Raw genomic sequence first — 18,147 nt, 5'->3', positions numbered from 1 at the left:
AAACCCAACACCACCAAGACAAACTCTGATCCAGAGAGAAAAACAGACAGAGTCCTTAGACAGAAGCAGAGTTCCCCTGAGCTCCTGTCTTTACAGAGCTGATGCTGTGACAGGGGAGCAGAAAGACTATACCTTCTGAGAGGCTCCGTTCAGCAGACCCCTATTCCACAATGCCTTGCTCCCAGTTGGGTCCTCATCACTGGAGTTGGGGGGCAAACACACCTAAGAAGGTACAAAGTGTAAGTACTAACATCTCCAGCAATAAAAGCCTTCAATATATTTGGATCAAACTGTTTTTTTATTATTTTTTTATTGATTTTTTACTTTTATTTTACTAGGCAAGTCAGTTAAGAACAAATTCTTATTTTCAATGACGGCCTAGGAACAGTGGGTTAACTGCCTGTTTAGGGGCAGAACAACAGATTTGTACCTTGTCAGCTCGGGGATTTGAACTTGCAACCTTCCGGTTACTAGTCCAACGATCTAACCACTAGGCTACCCTGTTAATGTGAGGTGTCTACAGAAAAGATAGACAACAGTATAACACCCAACATCATTGTCAGAAAAGAACAATAAAGAGCGACCACATACAATGCTGAGGTTGCCAAACTTGTCAGCTGAAGCCATGGTGTCGTAGTCCAGCAGGCAGGCGGTGGTGACCCAGCGAGGATGATCATCCGGTTCTCGCTACGCTTGTAGCGCACCCAGAACAGACTCTCCTGTACGTCAGTCACTATGACCCGCTGACAGATGGTGTGGATGCCAGTCACCAGGTTGGGGACATGCTGGAAATGAGACAGATGACTTCATTAAACAACTAAATATCGATCATCAACTGACCTAAAATCCATAGGGATTTTATTTGAAAGGTGTGGAACCTAAGAGGTTGACCGTGGTAAAATGCATGATGCGGTGGCCTTTTATCCTTGCTTTTGAAAGAAGATACTTACAAAGCAATCATCCTCCCAATCACTAATAATTCAAGTGGTTACCTTGACTACTATGAAACCTTAACCTAAAGTTAGTATTTAGGTTTGTCTTCCAGCAGACACTTCCTGTGTCAACATTGTAACATGTAAGAACAGCATACTTCAGGATCTATTGGTAAATGAGTGAGAAACCAAAAACATACCAGGGATAAAATCAAAACAGTAGAGTCCCTCTCTCCCTCCCCCTTTATATACACACAGAGACCCCTTTTTTTGCATCTAACTTTTAACTAGGCCAACACTGGAGGTGAAGAACTCAGGACTGAGGTGTGTGTGTGTGGTGTGTGTGGTGTGTGTGGTGTGTGTGGTGTGTGTGGTGTGTGTGTGTGTGTGTGTGTGTGTGTGTGTGTGTGTGTGTGTGTGTGTGTGTGTGTGTGAAAAAGAGAGTCTCCCCGTCTCACCTTGTTCTCACACATGTGCAGCAGCTTCTTCTTGTCCAGGTCGTAGATGCGCAGCAGTTTGCCAACGCCCACCAGGCCCTGGAACAGAGCGATGGCCAGAGAAACGTCCTCACCTGGAGTCTGACAATCAAAACAGCATTCATTTACAGGGATGTAACAACCCACCAATACGTATCAGTCCCTGTTATAAATGTTCAAGATCCACTACATAGCCAAAAGGATATGGACACCTGCTTGTCGAACATCTCATTCCAAAATCATGGGCATTAATATGGTGTTGGTCCCCCCTTTGCTGCTATAACAGCCTCCACTCATCTGGGAAGGCTTTCCACTAGATGTTGGAACATTGCTATGGGGATTTGCTTCCAATCAGCCACAGGGGCATTAGTAAGGTCGGGCCTTCCAAACTGTTGCCACAAAGTTGGAAGCACAGGATCGTATAGAATGTCATTGTATGCTGTAGCGTAAAGATTTCCCTTCACTGGAAGTAAGGGGCCTTGCCCGAACCATGAAAAAACAGCTCCAGACCATTATTCCTCCTCCACCAAACTTTACAGTTGGCACTATGCATTCGGGCAGGTAGCATTCTCCTGGCATCCACCAAACCCAGATTCGTCCATCAAACTCCCAAATGTTGAAGTGTGATTCATCACTCAGAGAACGCATTTCCACTGCGCCAGAGTCCAATGGTGGCGAGCTATATGCTCAATAAGGACCGCCACAGGAAAGGAAGACCCAGAGTTACCTCTGCTGCAGAGGATAAGTTCATTGGAGCCTCAGAAATTGCAGCCAAAATAGGTGCTTCAGAGTTCAAGCAAAACAGACTTCAGAGGAGACTGGTTGAATCAGGCCTTCATGGTCGAATTGCTGCAAAGAAACCACTACTAGAGGACACCAATAATAAGAAGATACTTGCTTAGGCCAAGAAACACAAGGAATGAACATAAGACTGGTGGAAATCCAAATGGGAGATTTTTGGTTCCAACCGCCATGTTTTTGTGAGATGCAGAGTAGCTGAACGGATGATCTCCGCATGTGTGGTTCCCACCGTGACGCATGAAGGTGGTGTGATGGTGCTCTATTTTTACTATTATCTACATTGTAGAATAATAGTAAAAACATCAGAGAAAAACCCTTGAAAGAGGAGATGTGTCCAAACGTTTGACAGGTACTGTATATTGTTTAAAGGCACACATTTTCTCCTCTACTCTGCTCTTGACTGCATATGCTGCAGGTATGGGGGCGTGGTCTAGGCAACCAAATACTTGTTTGCTACAAGACCTTGCTTGTTTCAGTAAGGCGCAACAAAGTTTCATCACGTTACTGTAGTCCATGTTACAGCAGAAACAGGACTCAAACACACAAAAATGGTTATTTTACCGTCTTCATCCATAACTGTCGGTTCCACAGTAAATTGTGCCAGCCCTACGTATCTTATAACACCACTTCCATAATATCAGCCTACACAAGCTACAAAGCCTGGGTGCACAACATGTAGCCTCAGTCAAAGTCACCCTGTTCCCACCCTCTCAGTCCATAAAACCCTGTTGGTCAGAACCATACCTCTGCCATTTGCTGCTTACGCTGGGACTTGGTGGCCTCTGTGTAGGCATTGTGATCCGTCTCTATGAGGATCAAGTTGTTGGTCTCTGGGTGGATGACAAACTTGGCGGTGTGGACTGCAGGGGGAAGGCCACCTGGTTGAAAACAGCACCCAGCTTCTCCAAGGCCAGAATCCTAAGAGGGAGACAAAGGCAGTATCACAAGATATTAATGGCATTAACGGGAACATGAATAACTTGAGAAAAAGTAATGGGACATATCCTGCATAAGTCAAATATCAGTGCTATAATTGAGAATTACTATGCTTCAGGGGGAATGACAAAACGATATGTGACCTCCGTAAATGCTGAGATCAGAGATGTTTACGCTCTCTCCATTGGTTTGTCAGAAGGGACATGAAGACTCATTTCAACAGCATAACTTCCCTGTCTTCAAATCTTGCCAATGAAGACATTCTCATTATGGATGAATACAAATGGAATTGAGGTTTTTAGTGAGTATGAGTGCAAGGGTGCGTCTGTCTACCTCAGGGTGTTGGTGGAGATGGCCACAATGCCCTCAGGAGACTGTTCAGAGGCGAAACCTGAGGTGTACTCCAGAGTCTCATAGGACAGGGGCATCGACTGGAAGCGGGACTGGTAAGAGTAACTCAGCCAGGAGCGGCTGGACATGGCCAACACAGAGGAGATAGAGGGGGATCAATGGTCGGAGAGTAAGGATGTAACTGTACACGTATTCGTGCCTAACGGTATGGGAATCTCGGTGTGGTCCGCACTGTGAACCTGAATTAATACATAAATAAACACTGCATTGTAGGCTGTGCCTGTTGAGGCATAGCTGGCTAGAGCCTATGTGCCAATTGTAATCAAAATTCTAATCCTAACTGGCACATTTCAAACTGTCCTTTTGTGAGGCGCAGTGGTGGGGTGGATAAACCAGGAGGATCCTCCATCATCGTTTAAATCTCCAGTTTGGGAACAGTTTGACTTCCTAGTAGATTACAACGGCGATGGACAGAGTTGTGGATAAAATGTTACGTGTCTCCACACTCAAGAATAGCCTATGCAGCTGCCAACACCTCAAATATGTTGGCACATTTACATCGACCCAGTCTTCCAGAGCAAGGAAACAACACAGTCTCCCCTCTGCATTCAAGCAGCTGATTCTACCTGGGCCAAAGAAACAAGAGCGATAGGTAGGCTATATTTATAGTCTTTGGTTTATAACCGTGGATATCTGCCTATTCTCTGTGTTTGAGAAGAGGGGATTTCAGCATCTCGTGAATGTGCTCGAGCCACATTACGAACTTCCCTCGTGCACCCATTTCAGCAAACAGCTAGTAGCCGTCCTATATAAGCAAACCAAAGAGTTCAATGAAAATGGCCAAATGGGCTTCCTTAACAGTGACAGCCCATCACATTAGCCCGGAGGGGGAGACGTACTATGCTACAGATATGGCTCCTTTATGAGTCACAAGTGCGCATCTGCCACTGAAGGAGGCAGTGTCATAGTGGGTTAAACACACACACACAACTGGAAAGAATCAACTTGAATGGCTACCAAACTGGTAATTACTGGTGGGAAACTCATCATCCTGAGAACTTACTTCTCCCACGTCGTGACCTCCGACATCTACTAAGGAAATGGCCTTGATATCAGCATTCGACAGTTAAATGCAACAAAACATTATTTTATAAAAAGCTATCTATTGCTGTGTTTTTTTAACTATAATTTATTTACAAGCGTGATAGCTGTACCTTTAGTTTATGGTTGACAGCTTGTTGCCAATTAGCCAATCGGTGTTGCTCAGCAAGTTCAAAATCACATGAATGCGAACCATGGGTTTGGTGAACTGTTACACCCCTATCAGAAAGCATATTAATACAAATGTTATGTTTCAGCTCCCGGCCCCTGAAAATCACATTCCACTTCCAGCTTCCTGTCCCTGCATCCTGACCCGGAAGAGCGTCACAGGTCGCGACCCCAGGTATCGAGTATCAGACAAGTCTCCAGTCACTGGGTCCAACACAGTCCTGAGCAACACACTGTCCTTAGGAAAGACATGTTACCTCTAGAATGTGTTCTAATAGGGCACAGACTATCAAGTAATACAGTGCCAGAAGTAAACAGGCAGTCACACAGTGTATGTTTGTATGTATGTATGTATGCTGACAGAGGCTTTTTAACATTCTCCATTATTATTTAGTCAGTGAAGAGACAAGAGAAACTCATCACATCAAGAGATACAGCATAACATCCCTCTCTTCAAACCCTGCCTCAAGACATCACAGATAGCTTACCTGCAGTCCGATGTTGAGATGGAGCGAAGAGGAAACCAACAGTGCCCTTCGCTTCTAGCTCATCTTCCTTCTCCACTCCTCCCATCTCCACTATACACAGACACTCAGGCTGGGCTGGCAGGGCCTGCATACTGAGGGGCTGAAGACAGTTCTGCACCAGACAAACACAGCAGGGTTAGGGCTACATACAGTTTAGAGAGATGGTACAAACACCTACTAAAGTGGGCAAAATCAACAATAAATCTTTTGGACTCCCCCCACAACACTCGACTTAAATTGTAATTGATTGGAAAACGCAGCAGAGCAACTGAGCTCTGGATGAGTTTGGCTTTTAAAGAGAGAGGGAAAGAAATACTGTAGCCTGAGAAGAGTCATACCGAGGAATCCAAAGAGATGACGTGGACTGTGTTGTCGACCAGCCCCGCAGCCAGGAAACGGGAGGGCTGCTCGCCAGGCGGGACGCCGGCCAAGCTCATACACACCACATGAGCGGACATCTCATTTCTTTCTGTGTACTCATTCAGCTGGCCAGACTGGGGAGGAGGAGAGAGTGAGAGGAGAAAGGTTATCAAACACCCACAGTCCGATGAAATATGAACTTTTCACTGAGCAGGAGATTCTTCTGGATATCCTGAAAAAGATGATAAAAACAGGGTCAAACTAAAAGACAGTACCTGGGTGACTAAATAAAACACCCAGGGGAAGAAGTTTCACTACTCACCGTGTCCATCTCAAAGTAAACCAGCTCTCCTCCAGTCAGAGCAATGACCACCTGCCTCTGGTTGACTGCACAGCGAATAATGGTCTTCTTCCCTGGAGTCTTCCACTCATTCACACGCTTATCAGCACGGATGTGGCGAATACTATCAGGATACACCTGTACAAGAGAATTCATAGTTTACACAGGGCTGGGGAAGGGGCCTGGCCAGGGTGTCCATGTCTGTGTATAATGCTGAGATCCGATGTGTTTAAGCTCTCTCCATCATTCTGTCAGAGAAGAGACATGAAGACTCATCACTTCAACAGCAATATTACATCTCCCTTCAGCTTTATACCACTTCCACCATCAGCATTGTATTCCCTCCAGAACATAAGGAGCATGTTCAGGACCCTTCATAGGTGTGTGTAGGGTGGGTGTTATACTGACCTGCACCAAAGCATCCTCCCCAAGCAGAAAGCAGGAGAGGGTGGTCCCCAGGAAACCAGAGTCTGTCACTTCCTCTACAGTCTCTCCAATAGACAGAACCAGGGTGGCGTTGACAAAGGACATAATGATGTAGGCGTCAAACTCATCTGGAGGAGAGGTGTTTAAATGAGCAAGAGTTTCACACCAAGGGGATATCTGCACAGTGCGTGTTCAACAGTATCATGAAGTGAATAATTTGTTCAGTATTCATCTGATACATGAAGCATAATATCATATCCTATATGTATTTATTCATAACGTGTGTCTGTATGTACATAGTGTACAAAACATTAAGAATATCCACCTTCCTAATATTGAGTTGCATCCCCTTTCGCCCTCAGAACAGCCTCACTTTGTCAGGGTATGGACAAGGTGTTGAAAGCGTTCCACAGGGATTCTGGCCCATGTTGACTCCAATGCTTCCCACAGTTGTATCATGTTGGCTAGATGTTCTATGGGTGGTGGGCCATTGTTGATACACACGGTGTGCCTGGCAGTTACTACCCTACCCTGTTCAAATCTTTTGTCTTGCCCATTCACCCCCTGAATGGCACGCATACACAATCCACATCTCAAGCCTTAAAAATCCTTGTTTAACCAGTCTCCTCCCCTTCATCTACACCGATTGAAGTGGATTTAACAAGTGACATCAATAAGGGATCATAGCTTGCACCTGGTCGGTCTATGTCCGTTTTAAACTCTATCAATGGAGAGTTTAAAACACCTCTAATCTCAGCATACACAGTGTGAAGACCCTCCCACTCTGTCTGCCAGTGGGCGGAGCAGGGATGGTGGTCAGCCAAATGGGACGCACGGGAAAAATACGCCTCTTCCCCATTCCTTGAGGAGACTCTCCATGCAGACACTGATAGAGTTTGGTTGTGGCCATTTTGGTTGTTTTGGCACCTTTCAACACATTTATGCACGCAAACACACACTACTGATGACTACACAGACACACACCATTGTTAATTGTATGTAGTTTACTTCAGTTAATAAATATATTTTGCTATTCCTTATCTCCACGTTGTCTCCCTTTTTGATACGAACTTCGAGCCGGTTCGTGACAACCGAGTGCACAAAACAGACGTAGACTGACCAGATGAAAGCTATGATACCTTACAAGTGACATCAGTAAGAGAGACATGAGAAATTAATCACAACATTTGCTCTCAAACTGTGCCCTGAGACTACGGCAGAATCTCTCCTAATTTGGTACATGAAGCAATTACTATCAGTCCCATAGATTTATTTGTATTCTTCACTAACCCAGTGCATTGCATAACAATCTTGAAATCTACTTCTGTAAACCAGTGTGTAGAAGATACAATGCCTGACTTATGCAGGCTAACCAGCTGTATGAGACAAGTCGAGGATGAAAGTCAGAGTGAAAGTGAGCCAGGCCACTGCACTACACTGACAGGCTAAAGCTCTGAAATCACATGATTTCTTGGAATATACTGGCAGAGCAGGGTTTCCATTAGGGAAATGTGGTGACAGACAACTGGACTAAATGGGTCCAGTAAATGTACTGTATTGTAAATGCATTGGGTGCATAATCCATTGCCTTCCTCTTGTGATGATTTAGTTGATAACTTTAATGGCAAATTAAGAGCAACCATTAACACTACAGCTCCACTAATGTTGAAAAAAAACAAACATTTAAAACAGCTCTTTCGAATGAGGAAATAAATCCATTTAAAAAAGACAGGCAGGGAGGAAGTGGAGAAAGTCAATATTGCAGATCCATTATGCTGCTCAGATCAATTAGAAAACGCCAAACAGGCTCATTTTTCTAACTTGATTACTAATAAATCCAAATAAGTTGAGAGTGCTCTTCGACCATTGATGGCCAGATAAATCTTACTTCCGCAAACCTCCTACTGGTCAAAAGTTCTAGAACACCTACTCATTCATGGGTTTTTCTTTATTTTACTATTTTCTACATTGTAGAATAATAGTGGAGACAAAAACCGTAAAATAACACGTATGGAATCGTGTAGTAACCAATAAAGTGTTAAACAAATCAAAACATGTTATATTTGAGATTCTTCAAATAGCCAACGACAGCTTTACACACTTGTCATTCTCTCAACCAGCTTCACCTGGAATGCTTTTCCAACAGTCTTGAAGGAGTTCCCACATATGCTGAGCACTTGTTGGCTGCTTTTCCTTGTCTCTACAGTCTGACTCATCCCAAACCATCTCAATTTGGTTGAGGTCTGGGGATTGTGGAGGCCAGGTCATCTGATGCAGCACTCCATCACTCATTCTTGGTAAAATAGCCCTTACAAATCCTGTGTTGGGTCATTGTCCTGTTGAAAAACAAAATGATAGTCCCACTAAGCCCAAACCAGATGGAGTATCGCTGCAGAATGCTGTGGTAGCCATAATGGTTAAGTGTGAATTCTAAATAAAATCAGACAGTGTCACCAGCAAAGCACCCTCACACAATAACACCTCTTCCGCCATGCTATACGGTGGGAAATACACATTGAGATCATCCGTTCACCCACACCGCGTCTCACAAAGACATGGCGGTTGGAACCAAAAATCTCCCATTTGGAATCCAGACCAAAGGACAAATTTCCACCCGTCTTATGTCCATTGCTCCTGTTTCTTGGCCCAAACAAGTTTCTTCTTCTTAGTGGTTTCTTTGCAGCACTTTGACCATGAAGGCCTGATTCGCAGTCTCCTCTGAAAAGTTGATGTTGAGATGTGTGTTTTGCTTGAACTCTGAAGAATTTATTTGGGCTGCAACTTCTGAGGCTGGTAATTCAAATGAACGTATCCTCTCAGCAGAGGTAACTCTGGATCTTCCTTTCCTGTGGCAGTCCTCATGAGTCAGTTTCATCATAGCGCTTGATGGTTTTTGCGACTACACTTGAAGAATCTTTCAAAGTTCTTGAAATGTTCTGTATTGACTGACGTTCATGTCTTAAAGTAATGATGGACTGTCGTTTCTTTTATTTGATCTGTCCTTGCCATAATATGGACCTGGTCTTTTACCAAATAGGGCCATCTTCTGCATACCACCACTACCTTGTCACAACACAACTGATAAGCTCAAACACATTGAGGAACTAAATTCCACAAATTAACTTTTAATTGAAATCCATTCCAGGTGACTACCTCATGAAGCTGGTTCAGAGAATGCCAAGAGTGTGCAAAGCAGTCAAGGCAAAGGGTGGCTATTTTAAGAATGTCATATATTTTGATATTTTTAACACTAATTTGGTTACTACATGTGTGTTATTTCATAGTTCAGTATTATTCTACAATGTAGAAAGTAGTCAAAATAAAAACCCCTGAATGAGTAGGTGTTTTAAAACTTGACAGGTCGTGTACATGAACTATCCTCTACAGTGCATTCGGAAATACCAAATGTTGTTACATTAGAACCTTGTTCTAAAATGGATTAAATTGTCGTTGTCCCCCTCATTCTACACACAAAACCCCATAATGACAAATTAATAACAGGTTTTTAGAAATGTTAGCAAATGTATTAAAAATAAAAAAAACTCTGGCTGGGCCACTCAACGACATTCAGGAGACACTCCTGCGTTGTCTTGGCTGTATGCTTAGGGTCGTTGTCCTGTTTGAAGGTGAACTTTTGCCCCAGTCTGAGGTCCTGAGCGTTCTGGAGCAGGTTCTCATTAAGGATCTGTACTTTAGTCAGGATTGAGGGAAAGATGAATGACGCAGTCTCCCAGTCCCTGCTCCAAAAAATAAAATAAAAAATAAAAACACCCACAGCATGACCAGGGAATTTTTCTGAATAAAAGAAATAAACTGAATGGAGCTAAGCATAGGCAAAATCCTATATGAAAACCTGGTTCAGTCTGCTTTCTACCAGACACTGGGAGACAAATTCACCTTTTAGCAGGACAATAACCTAGAACACAAGGCCAAATCTACACTGGAGTTGGTTATCAAGAAGACAGAGAATGCTCCTGAGTGGCCAAGCTACAGTTTTGGTTTAATGGTCAACCACCAATTTGACAGGACATGAAGAATTTTGAATATAAATGTACAAATGTTGCAGAATCTAGATGTATAAAGCGCTTACAGACATACCCAGAAAGATTCACAGCTGTAATCGCTACCAAAGGTGCTTATGCAAATGAAATATTTCAGCATTTAATTTTTTATATAAATTTGCAAATGTCTAAAAACATGGTTTTCCCTTGGTCATTATGCAGTATTGGTGGAGATGGGTGAGAAATATTTAATACATTTTTCATTCAGGCTGTAATACAACTAAATGTGGAATAAGTCAAGGTGTATGAATACTTTGAAGGCACTGTAGCTGTGGATTCTTTCAAATCATAAGATTAGGCCTCTATTTGGGAAGACCACAATTTGAGCAGATAGCGTGCCAATAAGCCTAGCTTATTGAAAATGCACATATGGAACTTATGACTGGCACACAGATCGGTAGAAATGTCAAGATGAATTGTAAACTTCCCTAAACTTGAAACGTACTCGCCACCAATGAAGTCTTTACATAAGAAATGTCTCTCCGTTTCCATGGTTGGAATTTGCCTATAGGCTACTTTGAAGCAAGGTAAAACATGCCTCATGAAGTAAAACATGTTTCAAAATAATTAAGTATGTTTTCAAATTGTATACTGCCTCTAGCTCACATTGTAAAGTGGTTATAATGCGCTGACAGCCTGTTGCCTGCACTTGAATGTGAGATGCGCTTCAATTGCCAGTTAAGAAATAACAATAGTAGCTCTTTAAAATCATGCACCAACATGTGATCACATTTAGAATTGTTGAGTGGATGGTCGGGGGGCCGGAACATACTTACAATTTGTAGACTGGAAATTGACCGCAAGAAGCCCAAACAGATGTTAAGACAAACAATTTTAAGACTTGCTTACCATTTGTATATGATCACGTGTCTCTCTATTATGCATGAGATTACTTGGGCACTGATTTCTTATCAGTGCTCAGACTGTCCGCAATATGCTGAACTGAGGGCTTGTAGACCTGTTGTAGGCAGGTCCTCACCAGACATCACTGGTAACAACGTCGCTTATGGGCACAAACCTACCGTCGCTGGACCAGACAGGACTGGCAAAAAGTGCTCTTCACTGACGAGTAGCGGTTTTGTCTCACCAGGGGTGATGGTCGGATTCGCGTTTATCGTCGAAGGAATGAGCTTTACGGCCTGTACTCTGGAGCGGGATCGATTTGGAGGTGGAGGGGCCGTCATGGTCTGGGGGCGGTGTGTCACAGCATGATCAGACTGAGCTTGTTGTCATTGCAGGCAATCTCAAGGCTGTGCGTTACAGGGAACACATCCTCCTCCCTGATGTGGTACCCTTCCTGCAGGCTCATCCTGACATGACCCTCCAGCATGACAATGCCACCAGCCATTGTTAGTGTTCTATACTGGAGAGGGAATGCAAATCAACCACGCTGGACAGAGTGGAATCAGGTGTATCAAAAAGGCCGTTTATTGATCAAAGATATCTTGTCCCGCAGTTTAACGTGCACGGATCTAGTTCATATAACCCGGTAAGGAGTCAGGTGAAAAAGAGGCCTAGATATTGGTCACAACAGATTTTATACATGGAATATGTAGGTGGAGTCTTGTCGTGTTGGTCTTCTGACTGGTCGGTGAAGGTTGGAGGCGGGTCCTGACCGAGCCTGTGCAGGAGCCTTATTGGTGCCCCGTGAAGTCGTCCCATCCTGGCTCCTGCCCAGTAGAAAGGGGAGTGGAGTGTGTGTGTGTGTGTGTGTGTGTTTATGCAAGAAGATGTTTGTGTGTCCCATTATGGCCAGGTGTGTGTTCGTGTGATGGAATGTCCGTGTGTGTCCCAGAGTCGTGAGATAAGGGAGCAAATGGGGTCGTGAAATAACATAGCTGAGGGGGGTAGTTTATTGCTGGGTATGTGTGTGTCAGGGGACAGTGAGACCGGAGATCAGAGGGGTCTTGAAACAATAGAGCTGAGACAACAGAGCTCAGGGGGGTAGTTTATTGCTGGGTATGTTTGTCGGTTCCTGTTTTAGCAGGGGTACAAGAAATGACTTGAGTCAGGCAGATTAGCTTAGCGCTGTATAATATATGAGCTATGTGTATGAATAATTATATAACACCATACTGCTCGTTCTGTGAGGGATTTCCTGCAAGACGGGAAAATCCCTGTTCTGCCATGGCCAGCGAAGGGCCCGGATCTCAATCCCATGGAGCACGTCTGGGACCTGTTGGATCTGAGGGTGAGGGCCATTCCCCCCAGAAATGTCTGGGAACTTGTAGGTACCTTGGTGGAAGAGTGGGATAACATCTCACAGCAAGAATTGGAACATCTGGTGCAGTCCATGAGGAGGAGATGCACTGCAATACTTAATGCAGCTGGTGGTGGCCATACCAAAATACTTTTGATTTTGACCTCCCCCTTTGTTCAGGGACACATTATTCCATTTGTTAGTCACATGTCTGTGGAACTTGTTAAGTTTGTCTCAATTGTTGAATCTTATGTTCATACAAATATTTACGTTAGGTTTGCTGAAAACAAAAAGTTGACAGTGAGAGGATGTTTCTTTTTTTGCTGAGTTTACAATAACTGCAACCAAATACTGCAGATGTGGATTGTAACTGATAGGAGAATAACTTGCAACTACAGATAAGAAATTGATGTATATACATTTCCACACTGTGGTTGCAATACTATTAAATAGTGAAAGATACCCTTTTAGTGTTAGTGGTTTGAAAAAAAATAATCTGCTCATTTTGGTGGGAGAATAAATCACCATGCAGTAAATTAGTTAGACCAAAAAGAAAGTTCCAAATCACTCAGCCAATAACAGCAAATGTTTGTTTTCCCCTCCCCACTCAAAACACTCCTAGACAGTCCAGCAAAAATTTTGCTTGAGAAACGTATCTGCTAACAATCATAGAAAGGTACTTTGTTACCCTGAAATAATTTGAGGCCAAAACGGCTGCATTGGACCTTTAACAAATACCTTCAATGTGTCGGCGCAAAGTCCACACAGCATTGGGCTTACCGGGCAGCTCAGATACAGCCATCTCTGACACCTGGAGGGAACAAGCACTGATCAGATTGATACTCACCGCCTTCGAACCTAAGCATTTACCATCCTGTGCATTAAGATGTTAAGATCTGCTGGGATCAGAGGTATACACATTCTCTCCAGTGCTTTGTCAGAGAAGAGACATGAATATCATCACTTTTACAGCTTCTAATGAAAACCTAGAAACCAAACTCTGCCCAAATCTGGTTTCTGGTGTGCATGTGAGTGAGTATCTGCATAAGTTTGTTCAAATGTAGTCATTGCTCAAATACTACTGTGGCATGTCACACACAGTGTGAATGTGTGTGTAGGAGCACTTTCTGGGAGGTGGAATAGCAGAACACATACCTCCAGTCCATGTCTGAGGACGGATTTGGGTCCCCTGCCACATGCTAATGAGGTCACTCCCCAGCTGTCAGGTCAGCAATCTAGAGACGGACAAAGAGTAAGAGAGATGAGTAGGAGAAATGAGCCAGTGACGAGATCAGTATTCTATCGGAGTTAGAATATCAAGTAAAACAGGCAGTCTGACAGTGTATAATGCGGAGATCAGAGGTTCTTAGACTATTATTACAGGTAGTTTACAATAAAAATGTCATAATACATTCAATTTGGCTGCTGGGGGGCAAATTGTCCTCGTCCTGGAGAAGTTGTCATTTGGACTACGGTCAACATCACTATATTATTTGATTTGTTTGCCATCTAGTTTATCCACTGAAAGTTTGTTAACTAGCCATATTGACGCTAGTTAATTTGATGTGGTCCATAAATCAATAGCCCAAATGTCTGTCAGGTGCAAAGGTAGTTAAAAAAAAATGTTTAAAAGAGGATCATGTTAATTGACGTCGCTAGGTAGGCCTACATTGGTTGGAGAAAAAAGTACATTAGGTCTAATTACCACTCACTATAGAGTATGTTTAGCCAACTGTACAAAGAATATACTGGTGCTTGCAAAGTAAACATCTAACAGTACCATGGCAAATGCGCCCTAGTGCTGCATGATAGGCAGTGCCCACAAAAGATTGAGTGGTTTAGGTTCAATTCCATACTCTTCAGGTATAGTTGGTCAATTTTATCTCACGCAATTATCCAATGGCGCCTAATATTGAGAGAGAACGTGAGGCTACCCTACGCATCTGAAATTACAAGATCATGCAGTATAACAAAGCTAAAATGGGCACAATTGTTTTGCATGGAATGTGTCGGTCTGACTACGCTCTTCAAGACCAAATAGTTGGCATTTCGTTAAATTCCTTGAAAACAGCACACAGTTGTAAGTGGTTTTAGCAGAGCTGTGGGTTTCCTTGCTCCCCAGCAGCCAAAGTTAACTCTAAACCTTTTGAAGTTTTATTGAAAACCATTTAGTCAGAGAAGAAACATGACTCATCACTGCAACAGCATAACATCCCTCTCCTCAAACCCTGCCCCATTTGTCCTCCTACTAACCCGCATGGTAAGCGAGCAAAAATCAGTTTGATTGTGAGGCTGTCTGGCCTCTGCCTGCATGTGGTGAGCCACACCGTATCCAAAAATGGGAAAACACCTCGGTTGAGTACAAGAGGAAAAGGTGCATAACCACCTTAGATTTTTTTATTTATGGGAATCGAAAACTATTGACACGCACATAGGGTTGCACATTTTGGGGAATATTCAGTCGTGGAAATAACAGGAATATGCAAATGAATACTAATACGATTTAAATGTAGATGTTTTTTGCATTGTTTATATTTACCATATGGCGACAAACAAACCTTATCATAAGTAGACATAATTGCAATGATTAACTCCTTCCTATAGTAATAAAACAATGTAGTTACAAGCTGAACTTTAATTAAATGAGTCAACTCTTCACATGGGATGATTTCACTGAACAAAAGGAAATATTGAATGATCCATCGCATCTCCCAAAAGGTTTTCAACAAACAGTATATCACAAGTGAGTACACCCCTCACATTTTTTGTAAATATTTGAGTATATCTTTTCATGTGACAACACTGAAGAAATGACACTTTGCTACAATGTAAAGTAGTGAGTGTACAGCTTGTATAACAGTGTAAATTTGTTGTCCCCTCAAAATAAAATCAACACACAGCCATTAATGTCTAAAACGCAGGCAACAAAAGTGAGTACACCCCTAAGTGAAAATGTCCAAATTGGGCCCAAAGTGTCAATATTTTGTGTGGCCACCATCATTTTCCAGCACTGCCTTAACCCTCTTGGGCATGGAGTTCACCAGCGCTTCATAGGTTGCCACTGGCGTCCTCTTCCACTCCTCCATGACGACATCATGGAGCTGGTGGATGTTAGAGACCTTGCACTCCTCCACCTTCCGTTTGAGGATGCCCCACAGATGCTCAATAGGGTTTAGGTCTGGAGACATGCTTGGCCATTCCATCACCTTAACCCCCAGCTTCTTTAGCAATGCAGTGGTCGTCTTGGAGGTGTGTTTGGGGTCGTTATCATGTTGAAATACTGCCCTGCGGCCCAGTCTCCGAAGGGAGGGGATCATGCTCTGCTTCAGTATGTCACAGTACATGTTGGCATTCATGGTTCCCTCAATGAACTGTAGCTCCCCAGTGCCGGCAGCACTCATGCAGCCCCAGACCATGACACTCCCACCACCATTCTTGACTGTAGGCAAGATACACTTGTCTCTGTACTCCTCACCTGGTTGCCGCCACACACGCTTGACACCATCTGAACCAAATAAGTTTCTTGGTCTCATCAGACCACAGGGCATGGTTCCAGAAATCCATGTCCTTAGTCTGCTTGTCTTCAGCAAACTGTTCGCAGGCTTTCTTGTGCATCATCTTTAGAAGAGGCTTCCTTCTGGGACGACAGCCATGCAGACCAATTTGATGCAGTGTACGGCATATGGTCTGAGCACTGACAGGCTGACCCCCCACCCCTTCAACCTCTGCAGCAATGCTGGCAGCACTCTTATGTCTATTTCCCAAAGACAACCTCTGGATATGACGCTGAGCATGTGCACTCAACTTCTTTGGTTGACCATGGCGAGGCCTGTTCTGAGTGGAACCGGTCCAGTTAAACCACTGTATGGTCTTGGCCACCGTGTTGCAGCTCAGTTTCAGAGTCTTGGCAATCTTCTTATAGCCCAAGCCATCTTCATGTAGAGCAACAATTATTTTTTTCAGATCCTCAGATAGTACTTTGCCATGAGGTGCCATGTTGAACTTCCAGTGACCAGTCAGTATGAGGGAGTGTGAGCGCTGACCCCAAATTTAGCACACCTGCTCCCCATTCACACCTGAGACCTTGTGACACTAACGAGTCACATGGCACCGGGGAGGGAAAATGGCTAATTGGGCCCAATTTGGACATTTTCACTTAGGGGTGTACTCACTTTTGTTGCCAGCGGTTTAGACATTAATGGCTGTGTGTTGATTAGCGGGGACAGCAAATTTACACTGTTGAACAAGCTGTACACTCACTACTTTACATTGTAGCAAAGTGCCATTTCTTCAGTGTTGTCACATGAAAAGATATACTCAATTATTTACAAAAATGTGAGGGGTGTACTCACTTGTGATATACTGTACATCTGTAAAATGATAGCCTAGAAACTAAAGCTTTGGCTGTCTTCCTCTCAGGCTTCCATGTCTTCTGGACCTCCTCAATGTCAATTTCTTGAACAGCAGACTGAGGCTTCATCGTCACTGTCCAACCTTGAGGATGGCTCGTTGTCAGGCTCAAAAAGCCTAAAATTTGCCTGGATGGCCACCAATTTTTCAACCCTTATATTGTTCTGTAGCGTGCTTTGGTGTGTGTTCCCAAACAAGGACATCGAATTCCCAAACGCAAAACCAGTTGCGCTCTGAGGTGGCTGATGTTGGTGGGATTTGGAGAATGGAAGCAACAGGGTAAAGAGCCTCAGTTCCACAAAGTCTCTCTTCCACCAGGTGGCTGATGATATATGTTGGCACGACTTCCATATTGCATCACCATCTCAAACAACTTGCTTGGAAATGTACTTCGCCAGACTGGCAAGAACCTTGCCCTCATCCAGGCCAAGGTAGCAAGACATGGTAGTTATGACACCACAGGCCTTGTTGATCTCTGCAACAGACAGGATGCTCTTGCCAGCATACTTGGGGTTCAACATGTACGCTACGGTGTGTATGGGCTTCAGTCAGAATTCTTCATGCTTTTTGATGCATTTCAGAACTGCAGTCTCCTCTGCTTGGAGCAACAGTAAAGTGGGCAGGGCGGATTTCTTCCCTTACATCTGCAAGCAGAGTCTGAACATCAGACAGGATGGCATTGTCTCCTTCAATCCGTGCAATGGCTACTGCTATAGGTTTCAGGAGTTGAGGACGCTTACCACTCTCTTAAAACACATCATCCAGGAGGCTCCTCTTGATGGGGCTGTCCATGTCAGCAAACTGTGATATGGCCATTTCTTGGAGACTCCTTCCCCTCCAGGAAACTGGCAAACATGACGACAACACCGCCACCCTAACGGGTGTTGCTGGCCAGCTTCAATGTGGTGCTCTTATTCTTCTCACTTTGCTTGGTGAGGTAGATTGCTGCTATAACTTGATGACCCTTCACATACCTAACCATTTCCTTGGCTCTCTTGCAGAGTGTATCCATTGTTTTCAGTGCCATGACGTCCTTGAGGAGCAGATTCAATGCATGA

At 43.8% G+C, this 18,147-nt stretch overlaps 1 pseudogene; it reads right to left on the bottom strand.

Annotated features, from left to right (window-relative positions):
• Window positions 1–18,147, bottom strand: part of LOC135525017 (splicing factor 3B subunit 3-like) — a 32,512-nt pseudogene that overhangs the window by 1,207 nt on the left and 13,158 nt on the right.

The sequence above is a fragment of the Oncorhynchus masou genome, chromosome 31, assembly GCF_036934945.1.
Source record: "Oncorhynchus masou masou isolate Uvic2021 chromosome 31, UVic_Omas_1.1, whole genome shotgun sequence".
In the NCBI taxonomy this organism is placed as follows: domain Eukaryota; kingdom Metazoa; phylum Chordata; class Actinopteri; order Salmoniformes; family Salmonidae; genus Oncorhynchus; species Oncorhynchus masou.
This window is presented reverse-complemented; position numbering and strand designations above follow the sequence as displayed.